Raw genomic sequence first — 14,221 nt, 5'->3', positions numbered from 1 at the left:
CCTACTAATGCTCACTGGAATAATTTCAAGTAACAGTAATAACTTTAAAATTATCTTATTTTGTTCAGAAAAAGCCCCAAGTTCCTTAAGTACAAGTTGGAAGGCATCAAACATCTAAGATTTCTACCTCGTGATAATGTCCAACTACTTGGAAAAAGTGTAAAGCTTCCTGGTCATTATTTAATAATACTGTATTTATTATACAGTGACCATCAATCATCAAACAACACCCTATCTTCGTTCATAAACCTAGCAACTACCAAACTGTACAATGTGGAATAGTGGTTCTGAATTCGAATGTAATTAATCTGGCTCCAGAGGTAACGGAGAACTTTGAGTCGGACTGAGAAGCCTCTGCCTCCCCTTTTACTAACACAATGCCGCGCACAAAGAAGGGAGGCGGCCGCCCAGTTCCAGCCTCTGGGGGCAGATCTGCGGCGCACGGTGATACCCACTCAGTTATCTTCCGAAAGACCCACAAGCGGCTCCCGGAGTCTGAGCGGGGCTGTCAGCGCCGGATCGCTCCCAGCAGGCCGAGCAAACAAACGACCGCGAGGCCGAGGAGCGTGACGACGGACTCCCGGATCCTAGGGTGTTGGACGCTCGAGACAAACACCGCAGGCCCCAATGCATGAGAAGCACAGCCTGCTTTCCCACGACCCCACTTTATCCCCGGAGGGACACGGTGGTCCGGGGTTCGCTAATCCGGGATCGGGAAGGGGTGGGGAAGACTCGCGCAGCGGCTCCCTCTCAGCCCTTGAGCTTCCCGGGCTCCAGGACAACCAGCGTCCTCCCTCCCTGGTACCGGAGGCCAGAGGCCACCTCCCTCCCTCCCGACCTCTGACCCCTGACCTTCCATCACCCAAGCGCCTACCCAAGCTGGTTCTCCGAGCCTCTTGAGTCTCTTTGCACCAGGCCTGCGCTCCTCTACAGATCCCGCAGATCACGGGCACGCATTCGCCACCCACCGAACATTGGCTTGAGGTGGGCACAAGCGCTTTTTGCGGGATAGTGTACGGGTTCCCCGGGAGACCCAGAAACCCCAGCGCCTAGCTGCCCGGCGCGCGCTGTAGCGTGGGGTCAAGGCGAACGCGCTCGTCAGAGCACCCCGCCCCCTTTCTCCTGAACTGGCTTCAAGAGTCTCTTCTGCGCAAGTCCACACTGTTAAAGACTTGCTGAGGAGACAGTGGAGTCTCGCGATAGCTCTGCCCCACGCCATTAGAGAATACAGGAGGGCTGGATGCCCGAAGTAGCGGGCTCTCCTGTGAGGCGAAGAGTGTGTGTGATTTGTAGCTTTAATAAAAGGCCGGGGCCGGGCGCGGTGGCTTAGATCTGTAATCCCACCACTTTGGGAAGCCGAGGCGGGCGGATTTCCTGAGATCAGGAGATCGAGAATAGTCTGGCCAAGATAGCGAAACCCCGTCTCTACTAAAAATAGAAAAATTAGCCGGGCGTTGTGGTGCGCACCTGTAGTCCCAGCTGCTCGGGAGGCTGAAGCAGGAGAGGAAAATCGCTTGAACCCACGAGACAGAGATTGAGTAAGCCGAGGTCTCCCCACTTGGTGATAGAGTGAGACTCTGTCTCACCAAAAAAAAAAAAAAAGCAGAAAAGAATTCTGCAAAAGCGTCTATTTTACTGTTATAAAGCAGCCACTAAGTAGGTAGGAATAAAGCTTCTCTCCCGCAAAAACAGACTTTAAAGGGAAATGTGAATATATAGTCTAAGATGAGAGAAACTATTAAGTACATGTGTTGTGCTGAAGCTGGCCTTCCACTATTGGTCTTTTTTCCTCTCACCTCTTTCTCGTAGAAATGAGCTTAACGTTGGAATAACTTTGAGAGGTTTCAGAGTCAGGAGCCTGTGAAATAACCCTCAGGAAACACTGGGGACTCAATAATTAGTGAGTGAGTACCTAATAGCAGCATTTCTGCTGTGGAGGCCTTTTGGGTTGTGTGACCACCGAAGCACTTGAACTAAGTTCTTGCCCAAGTGAACATCGGTTGTAGTTGTGGAGACAGTCCAGGGTAGTCCATATTTTACTTAGTATATTCCTTTATCACAGACACGAAACTGTTTGCATAAGCAAATCCCCGCATCCTTTTAGTTTACTTCCCTTTATTGTGCTTTGCAGATAATGTGTTTTTCTATAAATTGAAGTTTTTTGGCAACCCTGACTCAAGCAAGTCTGTCAGCTTCATTTTTCAAGCAGCATGTGTTCACTTGCTGTTCATCTGTTGTGGTGATCTACGATTAGTTATCTTTGATGCTACTATTGTAGTTTTTTGGGAGCACCACAAACTCTGCTCATAGAAGAAGCTAAACTTAATAAATGTTGTGTGTGTTCTGACAGCTTCACCAATGGCCCCTGTCTCTCTTCCTCTCTTCAGGCCTCCCAATTCTTTGAGACAGAACAATATTGAAATTAGGCCAATTAATAACCCTACAACGGACTCTTAAGTGTTCAAGTGAAAGGAAGGGTGGCACATCTCTCACTTTAAATCGAAAACTAGATGGAATTGAGTGAGGAAACCATGTCGAAAGCTGAGATAAGCTGAAAAAAGGCCTCCTGTGCCAAAGTTAGCTAAGTTGTGAATGCAAAAGAAAAGTTCTAGAAGGGAATTAAAAGTGCTACTCCAATGAAAACACAAATGATAAGAAAATGAAACAGCCTAATACTGATACGGAAAAAGTTTTAGTGGCCTGAATAAAAGATGAAACCAGTCTCAACATTCCCTTAAGCCAAAGCCAATCCAGAGCAAGGCCCTAACTCTTTTCAGTTCTGTGAAGGCTGAGAGAGGTGATGAAGCTGTAGCAGAAAAATGTGAAGCGAGCAGAGGTTGGTTCATGAGATTTAAGAAAAGAAGCCATCTCCATAACATCAAAGTATAAGGTGAAGGAGCAAGTGCTGTTGTAGAAGCTGTGGCAAGTTTTTCAGAAGATGTAACTAAAATAATTGAAGCATGTGGCCACACAAAACAACAGATTTTCCATGTAGATAAAACAGCTTTCTATAGAAAGAAAAGGCCATCTAGGACTTTCATAGCTTCAAAACATCACAGGACAGGTTGACTCTCTTGTTAGGGGCTAATGCAGCTAGTGACTTGAATTTGAGGCCAATACTCATTTATCATTCTCAAACTCCTAGGGCCCTGAAGAGTTATGCTAGATCTATTCTGCCTGTACTCTATAAATGGAACAATGAAGTGTGAATAACAGCACATCTGCTTATAACATAGATATACAGAATATTTTAAGCCCGCTGTTGAGACCTACTGCTCAGAAAAAAAAAAAAAAAAGATTTGTTTCAAAATATTACCACTCATTTATAATGCATCTGGTCACCCAAGAGCTCTGATGGAGATGTACAAGGAGATTAATGTTGTTTTCATGCCTGTTAATACAAAACCCATTCTGCAGCCCATGGATTGAGAGTAATTTTAACTTTGACATCTTATTATTTAAGAAGTAAATTTCATAAGACTATAGATGACATAGATAGTAATTCCTTTGATGGGTCTAGACAAAGTAAATTGAAAACTTCTGGAAAAGATCCACTATTCTGTATGTCATTAACAACATTTGAGATTCATGGAAGAGGTTAAAATATCATCAATAGTAGTTTGGAATAAGTTGATTCCAACACCCAGAGACTCAAAGTCTCAGCTTTGAGGGGATTGAGACTTCAATGGAGGAAGTAACTGCAGATGTGGTGGAAACAGCAGGAGAGCTAGAGTTAGAAGTGGGGTCTGAAGATATGATTGAACTGCTGCAATCTCATAGTAAAACTTGAATGGATGAAGAATTGCTTCTTATCCATAAGCCAAGAAACTGGTTTCCTGAGAGGGAATACACTCCTGGGAAAATACTGTGAACATTGTTGAAATGACAGCATAATTTTAAAAATATTTCATAAACTTAGTGGACAAAGCAGTCCAGAGTTTGAGGGGATTGACTTGAGTTTTGAAAGAAGTTCTACTGCAGGTAAAATGCCTTCAAAGAGATTGCGTATCATGGAGGAATGGTTTGTGAAATAAAGAGTCAATTGCTGCAGCCAACCTTGTCGTGTTATTTTAATAAATTGCCACAGCCATCCCAACCTTCAGCAATCACCATCCTGATCAGTCAGCAGCCATCAACATTGAGGCAAGACTTTTCACCAGGAAGAAGATTAAGACTCAGGCTTAGATGAATGTTAGCATTTTTTAGCAATAAAATATTTCTTAAGGTATATACTTTTTTTAGACATAATGCTATTGCACACTTAATACACTACTTTGTAGTGTCAGTGTCACTTTTATGTGCACTGGGAAACCAAAAAATATCCTGCGACTTGCTTTATTGCAATATTTGCTTTATTGTGGTAGCCTGGAACAAAACTTGTGATATCTCCAAAGTATGCCTATAGATGGAAATCAGTTACCTTATTCCAGGATTTATGAGGCAAGCTGGAAAAAGTAGTGCTAATGCTGGAACAATGGGCAAGTAGGATCCTCCTTCCTTTGCAAACCAATCATTTTGTCAAATACAAGATGATATAACCTTGCTTCTGGAAGTGTAATTTGCAACTTGCTATTTAAACATATATTGTGCTGTGTAAGGTTATCCTTGTTACTTTTATGTCACTTATCATCATCGGAGCAGAGAAGTAGGCCCAAAGTTTGGCTGAGTCTATCCAACTAATGCTAGGCAGAAATATTTAAAAATAACCACAGCATCATTTCACCTTTGTTCACCTTGATTGTGGTAATTTATATATGTAATCATGGTAATGTCCATTCAAGATATTAAGCTTCAGGTCCAGTTGTCTATTGTATGGAGATGCAATTTCAACTGTAGAGATGGAATTCTGTACATTGCCATTCAGTGATTATAATGAAACAAAATTCTTTTAAATTTTCCAGTGTTCAATCCCGTATTTACCAAATGCTCTGTGTATTCTTTGAAAAATTTCTCTGTGGAACAATGTTTTTCAATATTAGAATCATCAGAGCTAATTTCAGAAAACATCATTCATGATTGCACCTTGACCCTCTGGCAGCTCCCAGCTGTGAGACACCTGTTCACCCCTGAGTACACTGAGTTCATCCACCTATTAGATGCTAGTGATCTAATGACATTCCACAAATCAGAATGAACTGATTGGACATCATGCATCTTGACAGCGAATAACTCAGTGTTCATGGAGTTCGTCTGCTCCTTCTTGAAATTGTAATATGAGATCAATCAGACCACTTTCTTCCTTGTATGGTCTCACTAACTTTAGCTGTAGATTCATTTTCTTTTGGGGACAGTGGCTTTATTGTAGCCATACCCCTAACTGGGGCATCTATTTTACAAATGAATATTCTAAGTTGTTCTTAAGGAGGAGGACTAGTTGAGAGGGAGTAGAGGACTTAAGGCAAATTTAACTCCCTTTAGGGACAGAAACAAGATAAATGATGCTTTATCAGTGAAGAACTGTATATTTTGCAAAGCCTTTTTATATTTATTTTTCCATTTGGTTCCCAGACTAGTAATAGGCTTTTAAAATTTCCATTTTACAGGAGAGCAATCTGAGACTCAGAAATTTGGTAATTTGCCACAATTTAGCTGTAAGAGAACAAGAGGACCTAAAACTCCTGATTCCTCTGTCTAGGCTATTGTCTCTTATTACTAAATCATGTTGTCTGTCAAATAAAAATATACAACTTAGTCATCAAACTTACTAAGTAAGCATGGGCAAACTGAAGGCAAGAGGTGTGTCATTACTTGGTGACATAGGGCTTGTATATCAACAATAAGGATCATTCAGTACCAACACTGTGTTCTCCTGAATACATTATTAACAAAATGACTAGAGAAATTTATTCCGTATTCCACCTACCTTTGCCAGCGCTCTGGAAACAAAGTAGGTGGCCCACCCAGTATGATTGGGGATTCCCAAAGATGACTCCTTGTTGCCAATTCCTACTACCAACCTGTCTTGAGACTGCTTTCCCTTCTTCTGACAAATTGAAAATATTAGGATCAAAATCTCCACTATTCTGGAATGAATTACAATGTCCAAAACCACTGTTAAAAAGCATGTAGTACTAAAAAAAGAGTGGGAAGAAAAAACATGGTCTTGGAAAATTGGTGCTAGCAGGAGTCATCAGCTATGCTGAAAGGAGTGATATCAGATCAACCAAACATAAAATGGTACCAAGGGTCGGACATGCTTTGCAGGAGCATAAGCAGGATATATCAAGGACAGGAGGTGTGGGAACTGAACCCAAATCCTCATTTTAAGAACTTTACAGCTTTTCCCTAGACTAGACCTGGATAGATTTAATTTTTAATTTTCAATTTCATTTTTTCTTGATGATTTACAAGTTGGATTGGTTTCAAAGTCCAAAGTTTGTTCTGTCTCCCCTGCTGCAAGCTCAACCTGAAAACTAAAAACTCAAGCTGTGTTCCTTCTGCCTCCCATAACTTCTAAAGCAAAACTTGTAGTCTGTACACAAAATGCTGCATTGGACATGAACCTATGACAGTGTTTGTTTTAGGTGTGAATGAAGCAACGATTCAAATTAGGTAAAAGCAAGAAGGTTGAAGGTGAATCTGCTGGTAAGGAAAGATGGGAGATTATATTCAGTGTTTAACAATGAAGATAGTATAATCTGTATCATAGGCCCTCCTTCCCGCTATCCCAGATTCTCCCCACCCTCCTTACCCAACTGTTACTTTTTCTCCTAAGGCGTATTTTTCAATTAATCTTGTCAGTATGGTGTTAGGCATTAAGGAATAGGAATATTGTAGGCGACTCTGTCAATGCTTATGACTCTGAGTAATATTCATTATGCAATTTTGAGATCTACAAGTAAAATATTCTTTGAGTATTTCAACGGTCACTATCATGTGTCATTATGAAGTACAAAAATAGTAGATAGCATTTTCAAAATGAATCTAAGACCTCAAGAAATCTTACTCATAATAATGTTAACATAAAATGGTGCTTGCCAGGAAATGAAGAGCCTTTCCAAAGCTTCCATCCACTAGCAGGGCAGCGCCATGCTCAGACTTCAGCATTTGTGTGTTATTTAGGTCACCTTGGGACAATGACAAAATTAGTTTGAATTCCATTTCCTTTAAGCTCTGTTAAATTTCTGAACTCGTCATTAGGGCTTTAAATAAATTTAAATAAGTATTTTTAAATACCACACAATAACAGTATTTAATTACTAATTATGTTCTTTGTTTGTTTGTTTGTTTGTTTTTTGGGATGGAGTCTCACTCTGTCTCCCAGGCTGGAGTACAGTGGTTCTATCTCAGGTCACAGTGACCTCCACCCCGTGGGTTCAAGTGATTCTCTTGCCTCAGCCTCCTGAATAGCTGGGCTTACAGGTGCACACCACCACACCTGGCTAATTTTTATATCTTTTAGCAGAGACGGGGTTTTGCTATGTTGGCCAGTCTGGTCTTGAACTCCCAACCCCAAGTGATCGGCCTGTCTCAGCCTTTCAAAGTGCTGGGATTACAGGCGTGAGCCACTGGACCTGGCCTAATTATGATCTTATGCCATAACACCCCCATGTTGACTATGAGTTCCTGGGAGTTCATTTTTCAAAAATTAACCAAACCATCCAACCATCTCAGGTAACTCCAGTGAAACCAATACAGCAACAGATGTTTGGGAACCACTTGAACAGATGATCTCCAACTTATGAACTAATTGATTCCTGGATGGCTAAAAAACCAAGCTCATGTAAATCAAACCCTCATTTCCTGTAGCCACAATGTTATAAACTGGGACTTCCTTCCTGGAAACCCATTTCGTACCTTTAACATACCAAGAGTGTCATGAAAATAAATAGAAAATAAACATCCACAAATACAGGTGTTAAGAACCATATCTTAAGTACACGAAATAAAACTCCTAATTGGAAATTATATCCTAAATAATGTTTTGAGAAAATTTTCAGCATTGATTAAAATGCCTGAAGTGTCTTAAGACATGATTTCAAAGAAGTTAGGACTGAAGATGCATTTTTTAAAAAAATAAATATTTCAGAAATGAATGATTTTAGGCATTCTTCATGTTCCCAAAGATTGTTGAATTACCTTAAAATTCAGAGACATCTGAATTACTCAGCCTTTTGAGTAATTGTTATTTTAATGACGTCTTCTCTAGCTATATAATATGGTTCTCTATTTTATGACAAGAATACTCATTTTTTGAAATTATATTTCTCTTGTCCAGAAGGAAAAGAATATAGCCACAAAGACAGATTAAAACGTAATTGTCCAGTGGGTTCAAATAGAATGAATGGACAAGGAAGAAAATTCACCAGTTGTGTTGTGCTGATGGAAATCACTTTTCTGGATGGATCAGACAACGTAAAACTTTCTAATTTTCCCAAATGATAATAAAGAGATTTGGGTGCCTCAATTATTTCCCTCCTTTCCTGTGGGTTACTGTAAATATAGTAGCTAGTTGTGAGTTCATGAAGTAAAGGTGAGTTGCAAAAGTAAAGGCCAAAGAAGTTTCCTTAGAATTCACATCATGTAGAGCTCTTTTTTCCCTTTCAAATAGAAAAAGCATACAGAGACTGGGTGCAGTGGCTTATACCTGTAATCCCAGCACTTTGGGAGACCAAGGAAGGCAGATCATGAGCTCCGGAGTTCGAGAGCAGCCTAGCCATTATGGTGAAACCCTGTCTCTACTAAAAATACAAAAAATCTAGCCAGGCATGGTGGTGTGCACCTGTAGCCCCAGATACTCAGGAGGCTGAGGCAGGAGAATTGCTTGAACCCAGGAGGTGGAGGTTGCAGTGAGCCGAGATTGGGCCACTGCACTCCAGCCTGGGTAATAGAGGGAGACTCCATCTCAAAAAGAAAAAAAAAAAAAAAAAAAAAAAAAGAAAGAAAGAAAGAAAAAGAAAAAGGATACAGAATCAGACCTTTGTTGAAGACACTGAAATTTAATGGGGAAAATCATAGAGATAAATTTTATCACAGTGTTCATATATTCTGCAATATGGGGTGAGTATTTCCTAGCCAGGGGCATATTTCTCAAATTTCTAGTAGAATGAATCAGACTCTGCAGACAGGTTAAAATCTTTGATCCAACACTAGCTGCATGTCTTTGGGCAACTCATTTCTCTTTTTGAGTTACAATTCAAGAAGTATAATGGGAATATAAACACCTTTAAGTGTATTATGTACTGTATACACATTTGCTCGTAAGCAAGGTAGAATTTTTTTTTTTTTCTTTTCAGTTTTTAGAACTGAAGCTCAGAAAAGCAAAAAAGAAAACATCTCATGGTCAGGGTTTTTCAACCTCAGTGTTGTTGACATTTCGCATCAGATAATTTGTTATGATGGGCTCTCCTGTGCATTGTAGGATGTTTAGGAGCATCCCTAGTCTCTACCCACTAAATGCCAGTAGCAACCCCCCACCACAGTCATGACCATCACAAATGTCCCCAAACACTGCCAAGCATCCTCTAGGGGATAAAATCACCTCTGGTTGAGAATCACTGAGTTAGATACCTGTATCTTTGAATCCTCAGTACCTACCAGATTATCTTGCAGACAGTAGGTGTTTAATAAATATTTGTGGTAATGTAAGTGTTCATAACTAGGTTATGTTGGCAGGTAAATACCACTGATATAGACTTTGAAACTTTCATCTTTGGGTGGAATATTCAGATGCTTTGGCATCATATCCACTCTTAAAATAAAATTTGTCTAAATTATAATTATCTTTTCTAAACAGATCTTGATAAGTGAAATGAGCTTATTTACTCTTTTTGCATGCTTTTCTTGTGTATTTCTTAATGTTTCATATTTACTCACTAAGTTATATGAGAGATACTGTGATGATTCATTTTCTATACCTCAGCCAATGCCAATAATAATCCATACAGTGCAACTGACATTGGTGTAATTTCACATGTATGACTTGACTTCATCTAAGTATTTTCTTTTCGTAAGTTACTATAATTATTATATTAATTTAAAGTTTTTATAAAGCTGGCATCTTTTTAAAAAATCTTAGATTATTGGCCGGGCGCGGTGGCTCAAGCCTGTAATCCCAGCACTTTGGGAGGCCGAGACGGGTGGATCACGAGGTCAGGAGGTCGAGACCATCCTGGCTAACACAGTGAAACCCCGTCTCTACTAAAAATACAAAAACTTAGCCGGGCGAGGTGGCAGGTGCCTGTAGTCCCAGCTACTCGGGAGGCTGAGGCAGGAGAATGGCGTGAACCCGGGAGGCGGAGCTTGCAGTGAGCTGAGATCCGGCCACTGCACTCCAGCCTGGGTGACAGAGCGAGACTCCGTCTCAAAAAAAAAAAAAAAAAAAAAAAAAAAAATCTTAGATTATTAAATTGATGGGTGTTTTCGATTAAACGAATTTTCTTGTGGCCAGAGAAAAAGGTATGATGATTTACTCAGGATTGAAAAATCCTTGGAACGATATGGAGGATTTGCATTTACTGTATTGGGAACCATAAATATACTGTGTTATCCCGGATTCTAAAAGGACACGTTGAAAAATTGTGTTTTAAATTACTAAAACTAGAATGTGAAAATGTCAATAGATATTTAATATTGATAACAATATTATCTATTAACAATAGATAATTAACATTAATTAGTATTATCAATAGATAATATTAACCTAACTTCTTCTGTGGCATTAAATTTGGTGGAATATGGAAAACTGTCTAAAGCTACTCTCTTTAGAAGTAACTCTCTTAAGATTTTTATTTTTGCTTGATTCTATCTTGGAAAGTTGCTAATAGTTTATTTTGGGGGGTTTATCTAAGGAAGGAGTAGAGTTCTGGGCACGTAGGAGGCACAGAGTAAATTTCATTGTGCTACTCCCTATTCTTGATTCTTCCCAGTCTGATGTCTGCTTGATGACCAAGTTCTGACCATGAACTTTCATTTTTACTCTCATTATGCTAGTTCATATTGCCTTAGTCCATATTTCCACTGGAGCACTGCAACAAATTAAAGGTCACCCTGCCTCAAGTCATGTGCCTCTCTACTCAACTCCTTTCCACATGTCAGTATTATTTTTTTAAACATATCTGATTAAATTATTTCTTGTTCTTACTATTCAATAACTCTGCATTTCCTTCAAGAAGAACTCTAAATTCGCTTGATCAGTAATGAGTTTTCTGACCTGGCTTCTACCTATCTGCCTTTCTTTATCTTTCATTATGTTCTTGGATTCTGTACTGAAACCATACTGTGTTACCTGAAGCTCCTCTAGCATTATTTTCTCCTCTCCAGCTATGTATACATGCTTCAGGTGTGGTGGCTCACACCTGTAATCTCAGCACTTTGGGAGGCCAAGGCAGGCAGATCATGAGGTCATGAGATCGAGTCCATCCTGGCTAACACAGTGAAACCCTGTCTCTACTGAAAATATGAAAAATTAGCCAGGCGTAGTGGTGCATGTCTGTAGTCCCAGCTACTCGGGAGGCTGAGGCAGGAGAATTGCTTGAACCCAGGAGGCAGAGGTTGCAGTGAGCCGAGATCGTGCCACTGTACTCCAGCCTGGGAGACAAAGCAAGACTCTGTCTCAAAATAAAATAAAATAAAATAAAATAAAATAAAATAAAATAATGCCATCCAATTCAGGCCAGCTCACAACTTTTCACTCCTTTCAAACTCACTGGGTCTTGTTTCAGACTACCTTGCCTTGATTTTCCTAGTGTGAGTTACTGTGCTTCTTTTTTGTTTTTTTCAGTACGTTGTGGAGGTGCCTCTCATGACATTTTTGGCACTGTACTGTAATTGGCTATTTACTCGTTGTCTCATTTTTAGTAGATTGTAGTCTCCTTGAGGGCAAGGGATATGTCCTATTCATCACTGAATCCTCATTAAGAGGGAGCCAACTCAGTCAATAAGTTTAAGTTCTTCTTTTTCTTCTGTTCCAGGTTAGCATCAGAGGACATATTTACTCTGAACATGATATGTTCAGCTTGGTTTTCTGGATTCTGGAGGTTGATGTCAAGAATGGTAAAAATGATTCTGATTTTATTGAGTGACCTTATCCTGAGGGTGAGAGAACTGCCTGTTGGAGGGGCTAACCTGTTTGCAGCTGTCAAAATTATACTGTCAGCCTAGCTGACTGCCCTGTGGAAAAGTATTTATCTAAATATAAAAAAAGTAGGCATCTCTTAGCTAGTACTGTTGAATAGAAATATAATGTGAGCTACATATGTATTTTAAATTTTCTAGTAGCCAGATTTAAAGAGTAAAAAGGACTAGGTGAAATTAGTTTTATTAATAATTAATTTAATTAATAAATTTATTTAGCCCATTATACCCAAAATATTATCATAGTGTAATTGTTATAATTGCATTTTTATTGTAACATGTAATCAATATAAAAGTTCTTAATGAGATATTTTATATTCTTGGTTTTTGTACTTGATCTTTGTAATATGGTTTCGATTTTATTCCTATAGCACATCTCAGTTTAGCTACTTTCAAGCATTTAAGAGCCACATATGGCCAGTGACTACCATACTGGACAGTGTAGCTGTAAAAGCTTAAGTAGAACATGTTAACATAAAACAGGACTGCAAACATTTCTGGGTTTTCCTTCAGAATCCTTGATGCTGAACTGAGATGTCTGCCCCTTAGTGTAGGAGAAGACCAATGAACGGGAGGTCACAGGATTGGATAATAATAAGAAGAGTGAGGAAATACACATGAATGGCATCATGGATCTGGTAGGTCTCAAGAAGCAAAATCCAAACAGAGAAAGTTCTCTTAATCATGTTTAACTAAGGGCCAGATGGCCCGATGTAGCACTTTCTAGACTGTGTGAGATGGCAACAAAGGTTCCAGGGAGAAGGATTAAGTGGCCAAATGTGTCTAATAATAGGTTAAATAGGTGGAGGTGTAGCAGATTTTTTTCCCTGAATGATTTGCAATAGTTTAAAAATATATATATATATTTAAAATTATACAGGTAGTCCATGAATGTATTCACTTAAAAAATTAAAATATTATAAAATCTCTCCTAGATGCCTAATCCCATTTCCTACCCAAAGTGTGTATCATCCCAAATTTTATTGCTGTATTGGAAAAGATCTTTCTAGATCTTTTTCTATATATTTACTAACACAAATATGCACTTAGAAATACTTAGAGTGTTTTTTGTTGGATCATATCATAATGGTGCTCCTCTTTTTTCATTTAACAGTATATCTTGGATTTCCATATTAGACACACATACACACACACATGTACACACACACATAGCAAGTCAGGATTTCAACATAAAATAGAATGCGATTCAAATGGTTCAAGAGACTTTAGTGAGGAGTCCACCACAGAAGAATTGACAGGATTGAGTGAGCTAACATGAGAGAGTGAGCCACCCAGAAACTAGCAACAAGGGAAGCTGTTATTAGCCCAAACTTGAAGGGAGAAGGAGAAATAATATTACTTACAGAGAGAGCTGACTGTCCAAAGGGAGCTGGAGTCTTAGAGAGATGCAGCTGTGATCAGATATGAGGTACCAAGCAGGGAGACAACAGGTGAGAAATGATCTGACCTGTCTTCCTATCTTCTACTGGTATCTCCTGTTGGCTGAGTATCATGGAAAGCCAGCTGTGATGCAGCTCAGGTGATGAGTTTGTAGGAATCAATCTCTCAGGGAACAGTTTAGAGCAGAGAAATGCAGAAAATGTCTCTTGGGATGGAGAAGAAATGGAGACCAACCAACTGTCATTATAGCCTTTTTTTTTTTTTTGGATGGAGTCTCGCTCTGTCACCAAGACTGAAGTGCAGTGGTGTGATGTCTGCTCACTGCAACCTCCACCTCCTGGGTTCAAGCGATTCTTCTGCCTCAGCCTCCCGAGTAGCTGGGATTACAGGTACCCGCCACCACATCTGGCTAATTTTTGTATTTTAGTAGAGATGGGGTTTCACCATGTTGACTAGGCTGGTCTCGAACTCCTGACCTCAAGCGATCCACCCTCCTCAGCCTCTCAAAGTTCTGGGATTACAGGCATGAGTCACTGCACCCAGCCTAGACAACTGTCATTATTGCCTTTCAAAGTTGCTATGCCAGTTATTCTCCAGCCATCAGTATGTGAGAATACCTATGTCTCCATAGAGCTGAGAATGCTTGAGATCAAAGATTCCATAGCTTTTCTTAGCTATTTGACCTTGGAACTCTTTTTTTGTTCCTAAAATGCTAGTAACATCTTGTTGACAAAATATATATTGG

The 14,221-nt window shown here is 39.7% G+C and overlaps 1 protein-coding gene across 4 annotated transcripts in view; it reads right to left on the bottom strand.

Moving 5' to 3' along the window:
- Positions 1-13,659, bottom strand: part of SHPRH (SNF2 histone linker PHD RING helicase) — a 97,488-nt gene extending 83,829 nt beyond the window's left edge. Inside the window, exon 1 of one of the 4 annotated variants that reach the window (XM_050787324.1) lies at positions 13,440-13,659. The gene's annotated coding sequence lies outside the window, so the exon portion shown is untranslated. Of the gene's footprint in view, positions 1-455; positions 1,109-13,439 lie in introns of those variants that run through there. The other 3 variants (XM_050787321.1, XM_050787322.1, XM_050787325.1) reach the window with 3 other exon arrangements.
- Positions 13,660-14,221: the final 562 nt, after the last annotated feature.

Source organism: Macaca thibetana, chromosome 4 (assembly GCF_024542745.1).
Source record: "Macaca thibetana thibetana isolate TM-01 chromosome 4, ASM2454274v1, whole genome shotgun sequence".
Taxonomy (NCBI): Eukaryota; Metazoa; Chordata; class Mammalia; order Primates; family Cercopithecidae; genus Macaca; species Macaca thibetana.
The sequence above is the reverse complement of the archived record's forward strand: the minus strand, read 5'-3'. Positions and strand labels throughout refer to the sequence as shown.